The sequence below is a fragment of the Ostrinia nubilalis genome, chromosome 4, assembly GCF_963855985.1.
Source record: "Ostrinia nubilalis chromosome 4, ilOstNubi1.1, whole genome shotgun sequence".
Classification (NCBI taxonomy): Eukaryota; Metazoa; Arthropoda; class Insecta; order Lepidoptera; family Crambidae; genus Ostrinia; species Ostrinia nubilalis.
In genome coordinates, this window is record NC_087091.1 from 13,151,817 (window position 1) to 13,167,921 (window position 16,105).

General features: G+C 35.8%; 1 protein-coding gene and 1 long non-coding RNA gene across 3 annotated transcripts in view; one reads left to right on the forward strand and one right to left on the reverse strand.

Annotated features, from left to right (window-relative positions):
* Nucleotides 1-508: 508 nt before the first annotated feature.
* Nucleotides 509-2,092, reverse strand: LOC135071532 (uncharacterized). Of its 2 annotated transcripts, XR_010257272.1 has the most exons (4): nucleotides 2,007-2,092; nucleotides 1,714-1,885; nucleotides 1,249-1,371; nucleotides 509-885 (listed from the first exon to the last, which is right to left on the reverse strand). It is a non-coding gene; the product is annotated as an uncharacterized LOC135071532 (long non-coding RNA). The 2 variants fall into 2 exon arrangements; XR_010257271.1 differs by lacking the exon at nucleotides 2,007-2,092 and having other exon boundaries at nucleotides 1,714-1,937.
* Nucleotides 2,093-3,926: 1,834 nt separating this feature from the next.
* Nucleotides 3,927-16,105, forward strand: part of LOC135071202 (uncharacterized) — a 135,398-nt gene continuing 123,219 nt past the window's right edge. Inside the window, exon 1 of the mRNA XM_063964978.1 lies at nucleotides 3,927-3,944. The gene's annotated coding sequence lies outside the window, so the exon portion shown is untranslated. The remainder of the gene's footprint in view (nucleotides 3,945-16,105) is intronic.

A 16,105-nucleotide genomic window follows, 5' to 3' on the forward strand; every position in this document is an offset into this window, starting at 1 on the left:
GACTCGTAACTCATGATAATCGTATAAATTCTCATAGAGGTGTAATTCTATCCTCGTCCTCGTATGCAAATTGTTAATTTATTTCTTTGAAAGATAAAGTGTGGTAAGCGGTGAGTGCTTGGTGTTAATGGAAATAAGTTTTAGTGAGACACAAGAGTTCTTTTTCATCAACAACTATAGCACTAAAAGCTGAGTTACACGTGTTAAGTAGATAAGTGTTTTTCACTTAATTTTACGTGATTAAATTGCACGTACTTAAAACACAAGCACAATCTAAATTTTGACTTGAAACTTACTACTAAGTGTTGTACTATACTACTACGCAATTAATTACTTAAAATTAAGTCAATAAAGTAGTTAGGTAGGTACCTACTTATCTACTTAACACGTTTTAATCAACCTTAACCCACAATACTGCCAAAGTGGTAGGGTAAAGTTATGTTGGGACATAAGTGCCCTGTGTGGGCTTATTTACAGGAATAAATGACTAATAAAATAAAGAAAACTGTTTAAATATACACATCTTTTTATTTAAATTCTTTACACAGACACAGACAGCTATAAGTACTTCTTTTGTGGTCAGCCTTCGTCTCTTTACAAACTAAGTTTTCATTTTAAATATAATACTATAGGTACTTTAATCACAGCATTCTTGAAAACTTAGTTTTTTTTTGGAACAATCAACAAGATATAAAATAACCATGAAAAATCAACAGCCTCCCTACTCATTTGTACTTGTCGTTTTTTCTAACAAATAATTATGCAATAAAATGTATTGTTTTAAACTTTTATGGTTACTAAAATAATAATCATTAATACACTTCGAAGAGTTCCAACACTGGTAGATGGTAGGACAGGTGCAGGCGCTGTAGAACAAGATGAGAGCTGCAATGACAAACAAAATAACATGTTAGCTGCTAGCTAGGATATAGCAACAACACATATCTATTATCCTACTAATATTATAAATGCGAAAGTTTGGATGTCATAATGTCTGGATGTTTGTTACTCTTTCACGCCAAAACTACTGAACGGATTTTGTGTAAACTTAACAGTATTATTGTTTGTAACCTAGATTAACATACAGTCTATAATTTATGACAATCTGTGACAAACTAAATTTTAAGCGGGTGAAGCCGCTGGCAAAAGCTACTAAAAATACCTTCATTATTTGTGCAACATAAATCATACTGTTCATACATAATAATAATATAAACATACATTATCATATTCCATTATTTAACTTACATATTTTAGAGTAGCAGTAGCAGTAACTGGAGTATTCTCCACCTGGGTGTGGGAAATTATTGGAAGAGTTCCAACACTGGTAGATGGTGGGACAAGTGCAAGTGCTGTAGAGCAAGACGAGAGCTGCAATGAGAAACAAAAAAAACATGTTAGCTGCTAGCTAGAATGTGGCTGAAAAATTGTGATAAATCTTAGTCACTGTTTTTTTTATGCATAACGAGGCAGGTATTTGACCACAATCGCACCGAGTGTTAAGTGGGATGCAGTCTAGGATGGTACATATCTGCGCTGTAAGTGCCTATTCACTCTCGCCTTGTAAACACCCGGATTATAGTCTTCGGGAAAGACAGCAGCAGGCAACAAATTCCAGTCCCTAGCTGTTCGCATTATAAGAGTCATAATAATGTTATGTTGTGTAAGTATGTTGAACAGTTTATTGGTTAATGTCAATAAAATAGGCCTTACCGTTTTCCAGGCTTGCACCTCTTTAGACGTCCCATCCCCAATCTTGTTTAGTGCCCAGGATGTGTTGCGCCAGAACTCAAGTCAAGGAACCCTCATCACACGACCACGCGCTGTTACTACATTATTTAGCTGGGTCTCCATCTGGCGTGGGCAATTATTCTTGCCTTTGGCACTGAAAATGAAATTGATTATTTGATATGAAGAAACCAAAGTTACAGGAGTAGTTATTGGAAACTTGGGTTGTTTTAATTTTTGATAGAATGCCTTAATTTAGTGTAATAATCTATACTTACTTGTGTTTATAAACAAATTTAACAAAAATCAAACTTTGTAAAAGTTTTTCAAGTTTTTTGACACTTGACAGATAACACTTGTCATTCACAGAACATAGATTAAAATACTACTTCTCAAAACACTTATTTATGTATAATTGATTAAATCTGAGATTAAGTTCGCCTTAGGTTAAAATTTTGGCATTAAAGTATAAATAAATAAAAAGAAGTAAACATTTCACGTCTTTTTCGTTGTCCATTAACGCCACCTATTGTAGAGTAGTAGTCAACTTAGCCTGCCTAGCCTTAAAGTATGTATGCCACCTGGGGGCGGGTAGTGAAACTCGTATTTCATTCGTTCTATGCGTTTGGTTATATGATTTGCAGAGGTAAATTTTTAATTCGAATTCAATGTTTTTATGAATAAAAGTATGTTATTAAGGTGCAATCATAAAATTTTATTAAAAAAAACTGCATTTGAACATGGATTTCATTTGTTATTTGTTAAAAAATAATGAGTTTTAGCGAATGTTTTTCATTAATAAAACGCAAATCCATGAAACGATTATATACGACCGGTCACTTTTCGGTCTTCATGGAATGGACAAAATTACACAATTCGAATTTAGATATACGATCGATGATCAATTGTATTCATTGTCCATCCATGAACAACTTTACACAATCGCACCTCTGTTTTGTAATACGGCGGTTCAACGTTAAGGCGGATTGTCATTGCGATACGTTCTTCAATACGGCGGCCCACGTTTAGCCGCATCGTACTACTATAGATTGTAGGGTGACCATACTTACAAAATAAAACAATGTTTAATGAAAATAAATTTTAATAAGACAGATTTTAAGAATTATTACCTTCGTTACTGTATACTAAATAATATATTTGGCTTCAGTTTTTTTTTTACTTATTTATAAACCACAAGGGATAGCCATCTAAAAAAAGTAACTCAAAACAATTAGACTTTTCTAAACATTTTAAGAATTAATTAGATATTTGGCTTTAGTATTTTTTAGACATTAAAAATGATCAAAGGGAACAGGTAACTCAAAACAATAAAGTTTTAGTCATTTTTTCTGGGTTATTTTTCTTTAAGATAAAATTATCTTCACCGACCACAGCCATGATTTCATATTTTTACACTAATATGTATTGTGTAGGATTCCGCCAAACGCCAGATCCATAGCCACTTTGTCCGGCAGCGCCACGGTATTGAAAATAGGAACTAAAAACTGTCAAAGCGGCGGGTAATGACACGCTGTTTTACATTACGGCTAGCCGTATTGAAGAACGTTTGGCGCCGAATACATTCCGGCGGATTTTCATTCAGCCGTATTCAATCCGGCTAAACGTTAATCCGCCGTATTACAAAACAGAGCTGTAATGCAAAATGCCTAGCTGTAATGTAAAACGGCGGATTATACAATCTGACTGCGACATATAGATGACCCACGCTGAACTGTCCCACCAAACTCAATGACAGGGGGGCGCTACCATCGTTCAACTGTATGGTTTCCAACATGGCAAAAATCGGAACCAGCGATCCGGTATAGACGGTGGCGCCCCGCTGTCAATGTCATGCACAGCACAGTTCAGTATTTTGGAACTATAGATGACCCACGCTGAACTGTCCCACCAAACTCAATGACAGGGGGGCGCTACCATCGTTCAACTATATGGTTTCCAACATGGCAAAAATCGGAACCAGCAATCCGGTATTGACGGTGGCGCCACACTGTCAATGTCATCGATAGGACAGTCCAGTATTTTGGAACTATATAGCAAGCTGTCGCGGAAAAAATACACACAGATAACAAATATTAAGTGCAGAAAACCTCAAGTCTTCTTATCCCCTCGTTCAACGTGGTAAAAATCGGAACTATAGTCTATCCAATATAGCTTGATTAGAATGACGGCTGTCAAACGAATGTGACTAGTGATGGGTATGTTTCGTACGGTTCACATAGATGTATCGATAAGTTTTCGAAAAAATGATATGAAAAAATGCACCCAATTTTTCTTCATATATCTTTATTCATAAAAATGACAATTATGATTTAAATTTAAAGACAGTAAACCTAAGTAGATGTACAACCTAAGTCGTAGTCATTATCATCAGTGTTCTTCAGTGGTTTTTTCCTCTCGCTAGAGGGCGGTGGGCATCTCTTCTAGAGCAACGGTGCTATGAATACCTACCCAAAAAATTACCGGTGATTGATTTCCGATGTTTGATTATTTAAGAATGAAATGTTTTTTGGTTTTTAATAGTGAACATTTAGAAAAACGTATAACTTGACTTAAATATGTTAAAAAATTAGTTAGAAAAATTTTTTGTTAAATATGTTAAAAGAATAGTTTTAATTTAATATAACATTTGTCGATATGTCCCAACACTAACATTTTTGTAACTCGAGATAACCTTGTAGAGACGTCGTTAATACTCTAGCTTGATTTTTATGATTTCGAATTACTACTTATTGGTGTAATTTAACGCTGCATTTACACGAAATTATCATTTTTATTGGAAGCACTGTCGTTGAAAATATTGTTTGTAGGTCAGACGTGAATTATTTCTTGTCCGCCAATATTTAGCTCTCATTGATCGCTACTACAAAGTTATGTCGTTACTTTTGATGACAGCTGTCATTCTAATCAAGCTATACACTATAATAATCGTATTAATAAAAGCGCCCTCCTGACAAAAGGTACGTTTGGCCGAAAATAGTGCATGTTAAAAATTGTTAAGCGCGCTCTACACTCGCGGCGCGAAAGGCCGCGAAAGCCGCGAAACGCGTGTGTAGATGGTTTCGCGGACTTTCGCGCGTTCACGTTCACGCTTCGCGCCGTTCCCCGTTCGTTGTCGGTTTTTTGTCCCGCGACAAAGGTTCGCGCTTGGTTCACGGCGCGCGATCGCGAACGCAACTACACTCGCAGTTTTTCGCAATAGCTGAGAAGACGCCGTCGCAAGTGGTTGTGCATTATTGCGTACTTACTAACGTTCTTTTTTTTTAAATGAGTACTAGGCATGGAATAATGAACTTGAGTTGAAATTTATCGAGTGTTTTCAATCCGAACCAATACTTTGGCAGTCCAAACACAAGGACCATAAAAATAAAAATAAGACCCACTATGCCTGGACGCGGATAAGTGACATTTTAAATATTCCTGTGGGTGAATTTAAAAAAAAAAGGACTCACTTATGTCCAGTTATAGAACCTATAGAAAGAAAGTTAAGGATTCCACTCATAGTGGGGCAAGCTCAAGTGAAATATATAAACCCATTACATTTTTTATTTGTGTCTTATTTTTAATACATAGGTAATTGTAATACGATATAGCACAGAGCGTCACCGCAGCAACAATCACGTCGTCATCCATTGAGGCCGCGAACGAGACTGCGAGGTTTCGCGAGTGTGGAGAGACACATATAAACGCGAAGTGCACGGCGCGAATCGCGGCGTGAATTCACAGCAAGAATCGCGCGCGAGTGTAGAGCGCGCTTTAGCTAAATCCATGAAGCTAAAGATAAAAATGGAGGGCAGAGTTGGAACAAAAACTTGAGTCAAATACCTACTTTTATCTATCTCGCTCTCTGCGGCCCTACCTCTCTTTTTAGAGGATTTAGGACGCTATTTGGATCAAATATGTAATTGCTCAATAATGAATAATAAATAAATAAATAAATAAAATAAATAGTGTGAACTGTAGTATTCTGTATTGCTATCTTCTGATTTAAATCTCCTTGTAAATTCTTCGAAATAGCCAATTCACTAACCAAATCAGAAGTTAAACAATTAATCATTAATATTTGAAACTAAGATTACCTAGTTAAATAAAAAATTACAAAATTGTCGGCCATTTAAGCTTAATGTGTTGGCGAATCAGGGAATTACAATCCCAATTCCTGGGTAATCGGTACCATGTGGCAACATCGGCCCAATCCGGCCCATCATGGCGGTTGTTTACTATTTTGTTTATTAAGCAGTTAATTTCGTTTGAGATTGTTTACAGGAAATAATCATTGTTTTATCACAAGAATTGGTGCAAAATTTTGTAGTGCGTGGTTGCGGTAGTACGTGGTGTCCTGGAAGTGACATAAGATTCCACGCGTAAGTGTTTATTTCGTGATTTCCGACATTGGATAATTGTAAACATTTTTCACATTTTTTACAGTAATTTGTTCCTAAAACGTTTTACTAGTAATTACACTTATCATTTTTAATGATACCTATGTCAAGAAATAAAGATTTTACATTGGTTTCATTGAATTTGAGCAATTTTATATTTTTTGTTTATTTAGAAAGAGCGAGTCTGCCCACAGAGGGCGAGATAGTGATACTTAGTTTGTGCTTCAAGTAGGTATTCGGAGTGTGGCCTCCATTTTTATCTGTAGCTTCATGGCTAAATCCTTAGATTAATAAAGCTTTATTAATCTAAGGCTAAATCACAGAATATAAGACCTGAATGTCTCCAACTTCCTCATTGGCCCTAGAGCAATTCCAAGTATACCATCAATAAAAGCCTAATTAGAGTCATCAAACCTCTCAGTCATTCAATTAGAGCCATTAGAACTTCATAACTATGAGTTGTTTTCTGTGTGTAAGCTGAGGACACGTGTCCCCAGCTGACACATCTGTATCTTCGTAAATATTTATGCTACGATAATGTATTATACCTCAAAAATTACAGTCGAATCCAAATAGTAGGCTTTCCAATTTTCAAGACTTTAACTCAAATACTGTTAAAACCACGATCAAAAAACTATGTGCGAGCTGGAGTACCGTGTCTCCAGCTTACACATCTGTATCTTTGTAAATATTTAAGCTACATCAATGTTTTATATCTCATAAATTAAAGTCGAATAAAAAAACCCGACTTCAAATCTTTCAAAGCTTTATCTCGAACCGTTTTCGAACTACGAACCGATATGTATGTGTAAGCTGGTGACACGTAACACACGGTGGATTATTAAAACCGTATAAGTTAGAGTTGCGTTTTAAAGATCAAATAATTCGTTATAATTAAAGTACACACGAGACATAATTTCAAATCTCTAGGCCTCTTAGTTTCAGAATTAAAAGCCAAAAACTATTTTCCCGCCAAATAATTCAAATAATGTGGGTCGACTGCGACGTTGCCGTTCCGTGCGTCCACTAGAGCAGTCGAATTTGAACCTAAAAACTAGTAGCGTTTGAATCATTTTTATTTGTAGTTTAAATCATTTAATTTCGATTATAAGAATTTTAGACTAGGAGCCGGCTGATTTGTGTATTGAGTACCTAATAACCTATATTTTATAAATAAATAATAATAAATAATGGTTGAGTCCCGGGAAAGGACGTAGGATAGATTTTATCCCGGTTTTTGAAATATGATAAAGATTTTCATCATCATCATAAATCATCTGAAAATTATAAATAACTTGAAAAAATCGAGTATTCGGGTAGCCCTAGTGATACTCTACCTCTGGGCTTCGGCTTGACAGTACTTTTTGGGAAACCTTGTATAGATGACCCACGCTGAACTGTCCCACCAAACTCAATGACAGGGGGGCGCTACCATCGTTCAACTATATGGTTTCCAACATGGCAAAAGTCGGAACCAGCGATCTGGTATTGACGGTGGCGCCCCACTGTCAATGTCATCGATAGGACAGTTCAGTATTTTGGAACTATATACAACGTGTCCCAAAATTCAAGGATAAGCCGGCGCCGCAGGATGGACATAGTCATGACTACTTTAGGAAAAATAAGAAAAAAAATCTATCCCAATTATTTTTTAAGTTACACAATAAATTATGAAATTCGTCGAAAATTGACACCCCTTATGATATTTTACATTACCACGACTACAATTTTTCAAATACTTCTGTTTTTTTGTTTGTATCGGAAACTTAAGTAGTGCTGCTGTCCACCCCAATTCTTAAAACCCTCAGAATCCTTGCAGTTTTTACACAAAAGTTAATCAAAATATGATATTTCCTTAAAATTTTGAACGATTTTTACTTTCACTCCACTTTGACTCGTCGTTTTGTAAAAAACAGTATGAACACTACTGCGGCAAGTTTATTATAAAGTTGACGCAACTATCCAAGATTCCAAAATGGTATAATACTCTAAGAAAACTAGTTGCAAAAAAGATATGCGTACCGTTTTTACAACCACTTCGCTCGTTAGTAGTATGGGATAAATCTTGCAAATAAATTTAAAACCAGTTCTCCTCAAACAATTGAGCTGAAAGGACAATGGGCAAAATGGTACCCGGCTCCAATAGATATGCTTCTAGTGTCGTTTGAAAGGTCTTACCAAGACGAACAACTTTTACTATGGCTACTAGCCTCAGATCTGGTTGTGTTCGAAGATAAACATACTTTTTTGCAAAATCGTACCCGGCTCCAATGGTTATGTTTGTAGTGTCATTTGAAAGGTCTTACCAAGACGAACAACATTTACTATGGCCACCAGCCTCAGATCTGGTTGCGTTCGAAGATAAACATACTTTTTGTGTAACCGAAGTATCATACGTGTCCATCGTACGGTACCTACTTAGGTTATGCGAGGCATGAAGGGTTTACTGCTCCAGCATCCTTCCCTAACTCTATAATTATTGTGAAATAAATGTTTTTATTTGAAGAACTACTACCTACCCCCTTATTAATAAAAAGTTATACCTAGGATGAACCTTGGATTAAAATGACATTTCCATACCAAATGACAATTTAAGCCAGAGTTCAACTAGGGTGTAACTTTTATTAATAAAGGGGTTGGAGTTTTATTACTTCTTAAGGGTTTTATTATGGGTTGCTAAAGCGAATAAACCCACAAGACCCAACAAGTCCACCCACAAGATGGACCGACGACCTCATAAAGGTAGCGGGAAGGCGCTGGATGCAGGCCGCCACCAACCGGCCATTGTGGAAATCATTGGGGGAGGCCTATGTTCAACTAGACGTCCTATGGCTAAAATGATCATGATGATGATGATGAAAGCGAATAAAGGGCTAATGGCTTGGGTAGTTCATCGAAGGTATAATCCTTTCCTTTTCAATGTTTATTTTAGTTATATTAATAGATTCTAGTCATAGTACATACTCGTATACATGGATGATTGTGTTATACTTTCATATAATACTTAGTGGAATTACTGCTTTCAAAACGTGAATTAGAACTGGCCCCATAGCAGACATTTTTCTACATCTATAGGCCTTTTGAAATATATATTGGTTATGGCTATTGGAGCGGGTACCACTTTCCATACATTTGTGCCCATCATCCTTTAGTATACTTACGTAAGTACGATGACAATGCAATATTATGGTATCATTGAGCTGGATGGAGTCTGGAGGTGGCCATAGGAACTTCTAAATGAAACGGCGAAATTGCATCTAGTTTAGGTTCGTTAGATTTGTCTTTTCAAGCACTTTGGTTCTAGATGATGTCCAGGATCCTGATGATGAAGTCAAGAGGTGGCCAGGAGCTGGCCATAGGAACTCCTAAACGAAATAGTGGAAGCTTATCGAGTTTAGGTTCGTTGGATTTGTCTTCTTGGGCACTTGGGCCATGAGATTGAGAAACAACTAAAAAGTTTAAAATAAAGTTATAATCGCGCATGGAATTTATTCCTCTTTTTTTCTGTTTGCGCTACAAACTTTCGAAATTATTTGAACCTTGCATACAATTATTTTTATCGTTAAATTCTTTCGTAAAATTTCGCATTAACGCTTGTTTTTAAAAAAGTTTTTTTTTTATTGTAACTTTATTTTACACTTTTTAGTTGTTTCTTAATCTCATGGTCCAAGTGCTCGGGAAGTCAAATCCAACGAACCCAAACTCGATAATCTTCCGCTATTTCGATTAGGAGTTCTTTTGGCCAGCTCCTGGCCACCTCTTGACTTCATCATCAGGACCCTGGACATCATCTAGCACTAAAGTGCTCGAAAAGATATCCAACTAACCCAAACCAGATGCGATTCCGCCGTTTCGTTTAGAAGTTCCTATGGCCACCTCCAGACTCCATCCAGCTCAATGATACCATAATATTGCAATGTCATTGTACTTACATAAGTATACTAAATTTCAGCTCAATTGGTTGAGGAGAACTGGTTTTAAATTTAATTGCAAGATTTATCCCATTCTAACTAACAAGGGAAGTGCTTGTAAAAATGGTACGCATATCTTTTTTTCGACTAGTTTTCTTAGAGTATTATACCATTTTGGAATCTTGGATAGTTGCGTCAACTTTATAATAAACTTGCCGCAGTAGTGTTCATACTGTTTTTTACAAAACGACGAGTCAAAGTGGAGTGAAAGTAAAAATCGTTCAAAATTTTAAGGAAATATCATATTTTGATTAACTTTTGTGTAAAAACTGCAAGGATTCTGAGGGTTTTAAGAATTGGGGTGGACAGCAGCACTACTTAAGTTTCCGATACAAACAAAAAAACAGAAGTACCTATTTGAAAAATTGTAGTCGTGGTAATGTAAAATATCATAAGGGGTGTCAATTTTCGACGAATTTCATAATTTATTGTGTAACTTAAAAAATAATTGGGATAGATTTTTTTTCTTATTTTTCCTAAAGTAGTCATGACTATGTCCATCCTGCGGCGCCGGCTTATCCTTGAATTTTGGGACACGTTGTATGTCGTTATGTTCGCTTATTCTTGTAGTTATTTTTTTTTTTATTTGATTCTTCAACAAAAGAACAAGAATTCAATGAGGGTTTTCGCGATTGGAAAATTTGTTTGTGACCATAGAGAAAAATATAGTTGTTGCCCATTTTTGCCACTTGACGTAGCAGAATCGTGGGACTTCACGGTATTTAAATAAAAATTAAAGTGGTTGCGTTTAGAAACGCCACAAATATTTCCGTACCGCGCGGGAATAACTTGACATCTCGACCTGCACTTTTTTTTTTATTAGCTTAAGCGCTTCCTCTACCTTATACCCTACTGATATAAAAAACTCAACTCGAAATACCCAAAAATACTTGAAATACAGCTCTTGTTCATAAGTAAATATCTCTAATTTAGGCAATAAATATTTGACATAACGATATATCCAATTAATATTATTCTTACAAACATTTATATTTCGATTTATCAATGTATGTCAGAACATGTATTTATTAATATCTCGACTTATACATTTATGGATTTTCGTTTTTAATTTGACAAAAACAGTTATCAAGTTATGATCCCCTCTGAGTACTAAACACATCCATGATAATATGTGCAGTTGTCTTGTTATGCACGCAGTCAAGAGTTTGGATATTTGGAGTTATCCAGCTTAATAGCTGTAATCCTTCGTATAATCATATTTTTATTATGTGTCATTAGCAGTTGTTAAAATATAACATTGTCAGGATTTCGAGCGTCTTTAAATATTTTTTACTTACCAACCCCTGAAAATATATTTTTAATATATTTAAGCGTTAATTATTACTTTTATTACTATTTTCAATAGTTTAAAACTAAATTAACGTTTAAATAGCAAGTTGAAAGAAGAAGGATAAGTTTAGTCAATAGGTAGGTACTATCTACTAATGTTTTTTCATAACAGACTAATATTTCGTTTGACAACAGAATTTAAGTAAAAATCTAATAATAAACTTTTAAGTCAATTTTAAGTTCCGGATAATTTTATTTTTATAGTCTATTTGACTTCAATGACATTATTTAGGAATAATGATGAGGTAAAAGTAAGTAGGGTCGATACGCCAGATCTCGTCCATTTAGTGAGTTGGTAGATTTGAGGAATAAAAATAATATACAATTTTTCGTAATCATTTTGAACGAAAAATTGTTGTCATTATGCTCCCTTTAGTCTTTATAAGTATAGTATTAAACTTGCTCTAAACCATTAGAAGTTTTAATATTATCTTTGTAATATTAATAAAATATAGAAAAAATGCATTCAAAATCACTAATAATTAATAACAGCATGGAAATAAAAAAATATAAATAAAATCTTACTAATTGGTATTAAAAATATTTAGGTATCACACTTAATAATTATAAACAGACATATTATATTTCAGTTTATTTCATTTTTTGAAATTTCAATAGTATGGCTCAATTTGCAATATGGTATCCTCTCTAGGCACAGTTTGCTTTTTAATATTATTAACAACGTCTGTATTTAGAAAATAGTCGTGATAATTTGGACGCAAATTGGCTATCACAAGGGTAAGCTACATTAAAAGCGTGTATTAGCGTCCAGGAAAAGGCCTAAGTACTGAAAAAAGTCTTTGTGTTCGATACTTCATGTAAATAACGTTTTACATGATATAAAACATGCATTGTTTTGTATATTTTAATATCTTAGACCCAGTTAGACCAGACCGCGATCACTTACCTTGAAACGCGCACCTGCTCATGTGGGATTTATTTTTGGCAAAAACGGTAGCATGCTATAAGATTTTTTTAATGTGGGTTTACGTGTCATACATTCAGGGAATCATAGCAATTAGCTTTCGTTCTAGAGTGATCCGTCATTTGGACGTGAACTGGACGGTGGACGCGTAAGGGCGTGTCGACCTTACGCAAAAATATATCCATCTAATTTTAATTAGCAGTCGACCCACATTATTTGAATTATTTGGCGGGAAAATAGTTTTTGGCTTTTAATTCTGAAACTAAGAGGCCTAGAGATTTGAAATTATGTCTCGTGTGTACTTTAATTATAACGAATTATTTGATCTTTAAAACGCAACTCTAACTTATACGGTTTTAATAATCCACCGTGTGTTACGTGTCACCAGCTTACACATACATATCGGTTCGTAGTTCGAAAACGGTTCGAGATAAAGCTTTGAAAGATTTGAAGTCGGGTTTTTTTATTCGACTTTAATTTATGAGATATAAAACATTGATGTAGCTTAAATATTTACAAAGATACAGATGTGTAAGCTGGAGACACGGTACTCCAGCTCGCACATAGTTTTTTGATCGTGGTTTTAACAGTATTTGAGCTAAAGTCTTGAAAATTGGAAAGCCTACTATTTGGATTTGACTGTAATTTTTGAGGTATAATACATTATCGTAGCATAAATATTTACGAAGATACAGATGTGTCAGCTGGGGACACGTGTCCTCAGCTTACACACAGAAAACAACTCATAGTTATGAAGTTCTAATGGCTCTAATTGAATGACTGAGAGGTTTGATGACTCTAATTAGGCTTTTATTGATGGTATACTTGGAATTGCTCTAGGGCCAATGAGGAAGTTGGAGACATTCAGGTGAATATAAGTACTGCCCCCCTAGACAAAACGCACTTTTTGATCGAATCGAAAATCGAATCCGTCAAAACTCCATACAAAAAAGGGGCTTTTCGACCACTTTTCGACTGGTTTGCGATTATAATTTGCACTTTGTCTAGACCCACTGCTAAATGGCGATCGCCATGGCAACCGCCGAAAACTTTAGCATGTTTGTGGCGAAGCCACACGTTCGTTTGCTAACTTCAAAAGTGACGTTTTTTCATACATTTTTTTTTAAGTATTAGTTAGCGTAATATTAGCACTTAAATAATTAAATGACGACATTTTTCTTACTTGCGCTATTTTCGGCTAAACGCCCCTAATGTTAAATAGATTCTAGTGATGACGCAGGTAAAAATAAACGTTTCATCGTACTGGAATCGTATAGTCATCGGATTTCATCGGGTTACAACGCGCGAATCAATTCCAATAATAATTATTTGCGATATTTTTTATATAATGAAGTGATGTTTAATTTTTTAATCTTTATTTGTATTCTTTAAACATTTTACAACTTTGTGCAAGTTTCGGCTCTTTAATTGTAATCTTATAGATTTTATCTATGACTAAAGTAGCTTGGAAATATCGATGCCAACAGCTGGTATCTGACAGAATGATGGCCTTTTGATAGTTTAGGGGAATATCCAACACAGGACAGTCTAAAAGAGATTAATTTCATTCTTCTTCAATTCGTCAATGTCGGTAAACCACTGAGCAAATCGATTGTAGATTATGTAAGTATATTCATCATTTGAGGAAACCAATGTGTGTCCACCATTGGACATAATAATATCAGCAATTGTTGGCAATCGCAATTATTTATTGCGATATCCGGTGGGAAGTGACGTCATTGCCGCCGAAAAATCAAGATGCAGCTGGAAGTTGTCGTAACTCGCTGTAGATGGCGCCACCCAGCGTAGATGGCGTGACTCGTCGTAGATGGCGCCACTGCGGCGCTCGGGCGAGTTAATAAAAGAAGCTACGCAGTTAGTTACTTGCGATATTTAGCTAATCCAAACAGGCATTACCTTGATTATGGTATATTTTGTTAAATAAAAAAATATGCAAATTAGAATAATAATTAATTAAGTATGGAAATTACACTTACCCGACAAAATTATTTTATTCACAATCAGCTAGCATACCTACATTTGACAAAATAACGTTTTGTTATTGTAAACGAGACGCGCGCGTGTAATCCCGGCGAAATACGATGACTTAACGATTGCAGTACGATGAATCTATGAGTTTATGTTGCGCCCATCTCTAAAATCCACGGTATTATCATGACATTGTTGACATTAATGACGTTTAAAAAGTGGCACGCTTGCTTGAATGTTAGGATACAAACAAATCGAAGAATTTTTATTATTAACTTGTGGAACTTGTGCGTGGTATAATAGTCAAGAACTACATTCTATTCCTTATTTAAGACAAAAGGCATCTCTAAATATGTCTGATGATTTTATACCTTTAAACCAAAGCACGCCAGTTCAGGGGAAATGGCAAAATAGAAGTCATAACAACCGAGGACACAATCAAAATCGTTTCCAGCAACACAATCAACGGCGGGGTGGCCACAATAACAGATGGGGAAATAACTCTCACAGGAGTAGCAGTTTTGGTGTAAGTATTTTAAGTCATCTCTTGGTTGGAGTATAGGAAACGGGGCGCTATGGGGCACGAGACTTAGAAAAATTTTTATGAAAAATTTTTTTTTTTTAATTTTTGGCTTTTTTTGCCGGGAATGTTTAGAATAGATAAAAATAAGACTAATCTTCAGATAACTTTTTTTTCTAGGACCAACCGTTAACTTTCTAGAGCCAATTAAAAGTGCGCTATCAACACAGAATAATTTCGACGAGTTTTTTTTTTCTTCAATTATTCCTTGTTTTCTTGCAAGAATCGCATAGAAGACGTAAAACAAAGCACAAAAGCTTATATGGTCTACCTCTCTAAAACAAACGCTTTCAGATTTAGAGCCAATTAAAGGTGGCTTCCGACACTTAGAATAATTTCGATCAAAAAATTTTTTCCCGAAAGTGGCGATTCTTTTGATGCCATCATGTAGGGGACCTCAAACCAAGAAAAAAAGGTCATTTACTTCATCCCCGTAGGACCAACCCCCGACCCTCTAGAAGCGATTCAAGTTTTACGGTTTTTCCAAAAAGTTCTAATTTTCGCAAATCTATGCTGTCATCGCTTAGAGGATGTCGAACCAAGGAGAAAAGGTCATGTAGCCCACCCCCGTAGGACCAACCCCCTCCCGTGTAGAGACGACTGAAGTTCTAAAGCGTGCTTGTATAGGAACCGGGGCGCGACACTTAGAATAATTTCGATCAAAAATTTTTTTCCCGAAAGTGGCGATTCTTTTGATGCCATCATGTAGGGGACCTCAAACCAAGAAAAAAAGGTCATGTACTTCATCCCCGTAGGACCAACCCCCGACCCTCTAGAAGCGATTCAAGTTTTACGGTTTTTCCAAAAAGTTCTAATTTCCGCAAATCTATGCTGTCATCGCTTAGAGGATGTCGAACCAAGGAGAAAAGGTCATGTAGCCCACCCCCGTAGGACCAACCCCCTCCCGTGTAGAGACGACTGAAGTTCTAAAGCGTGCTTGTATAGGAACCGGGGCGCGCAAAAAATTTTTTCCTGAAAGTGGCGATTCTTTTGATGCCATCATGTAGGGGACCTCAAACCAAGAAAAAAAGGTCATGTACTTCATCCCCGTAGGACCAACCCCCGACCCTCTAGAAGCGATTCAAGTTTTACGGTTTTTCCAAAAAGTTCTAATTTTCGCAAATCTATGCTGTCATCGCTTAGAGGATGTCGAACCAAGGAG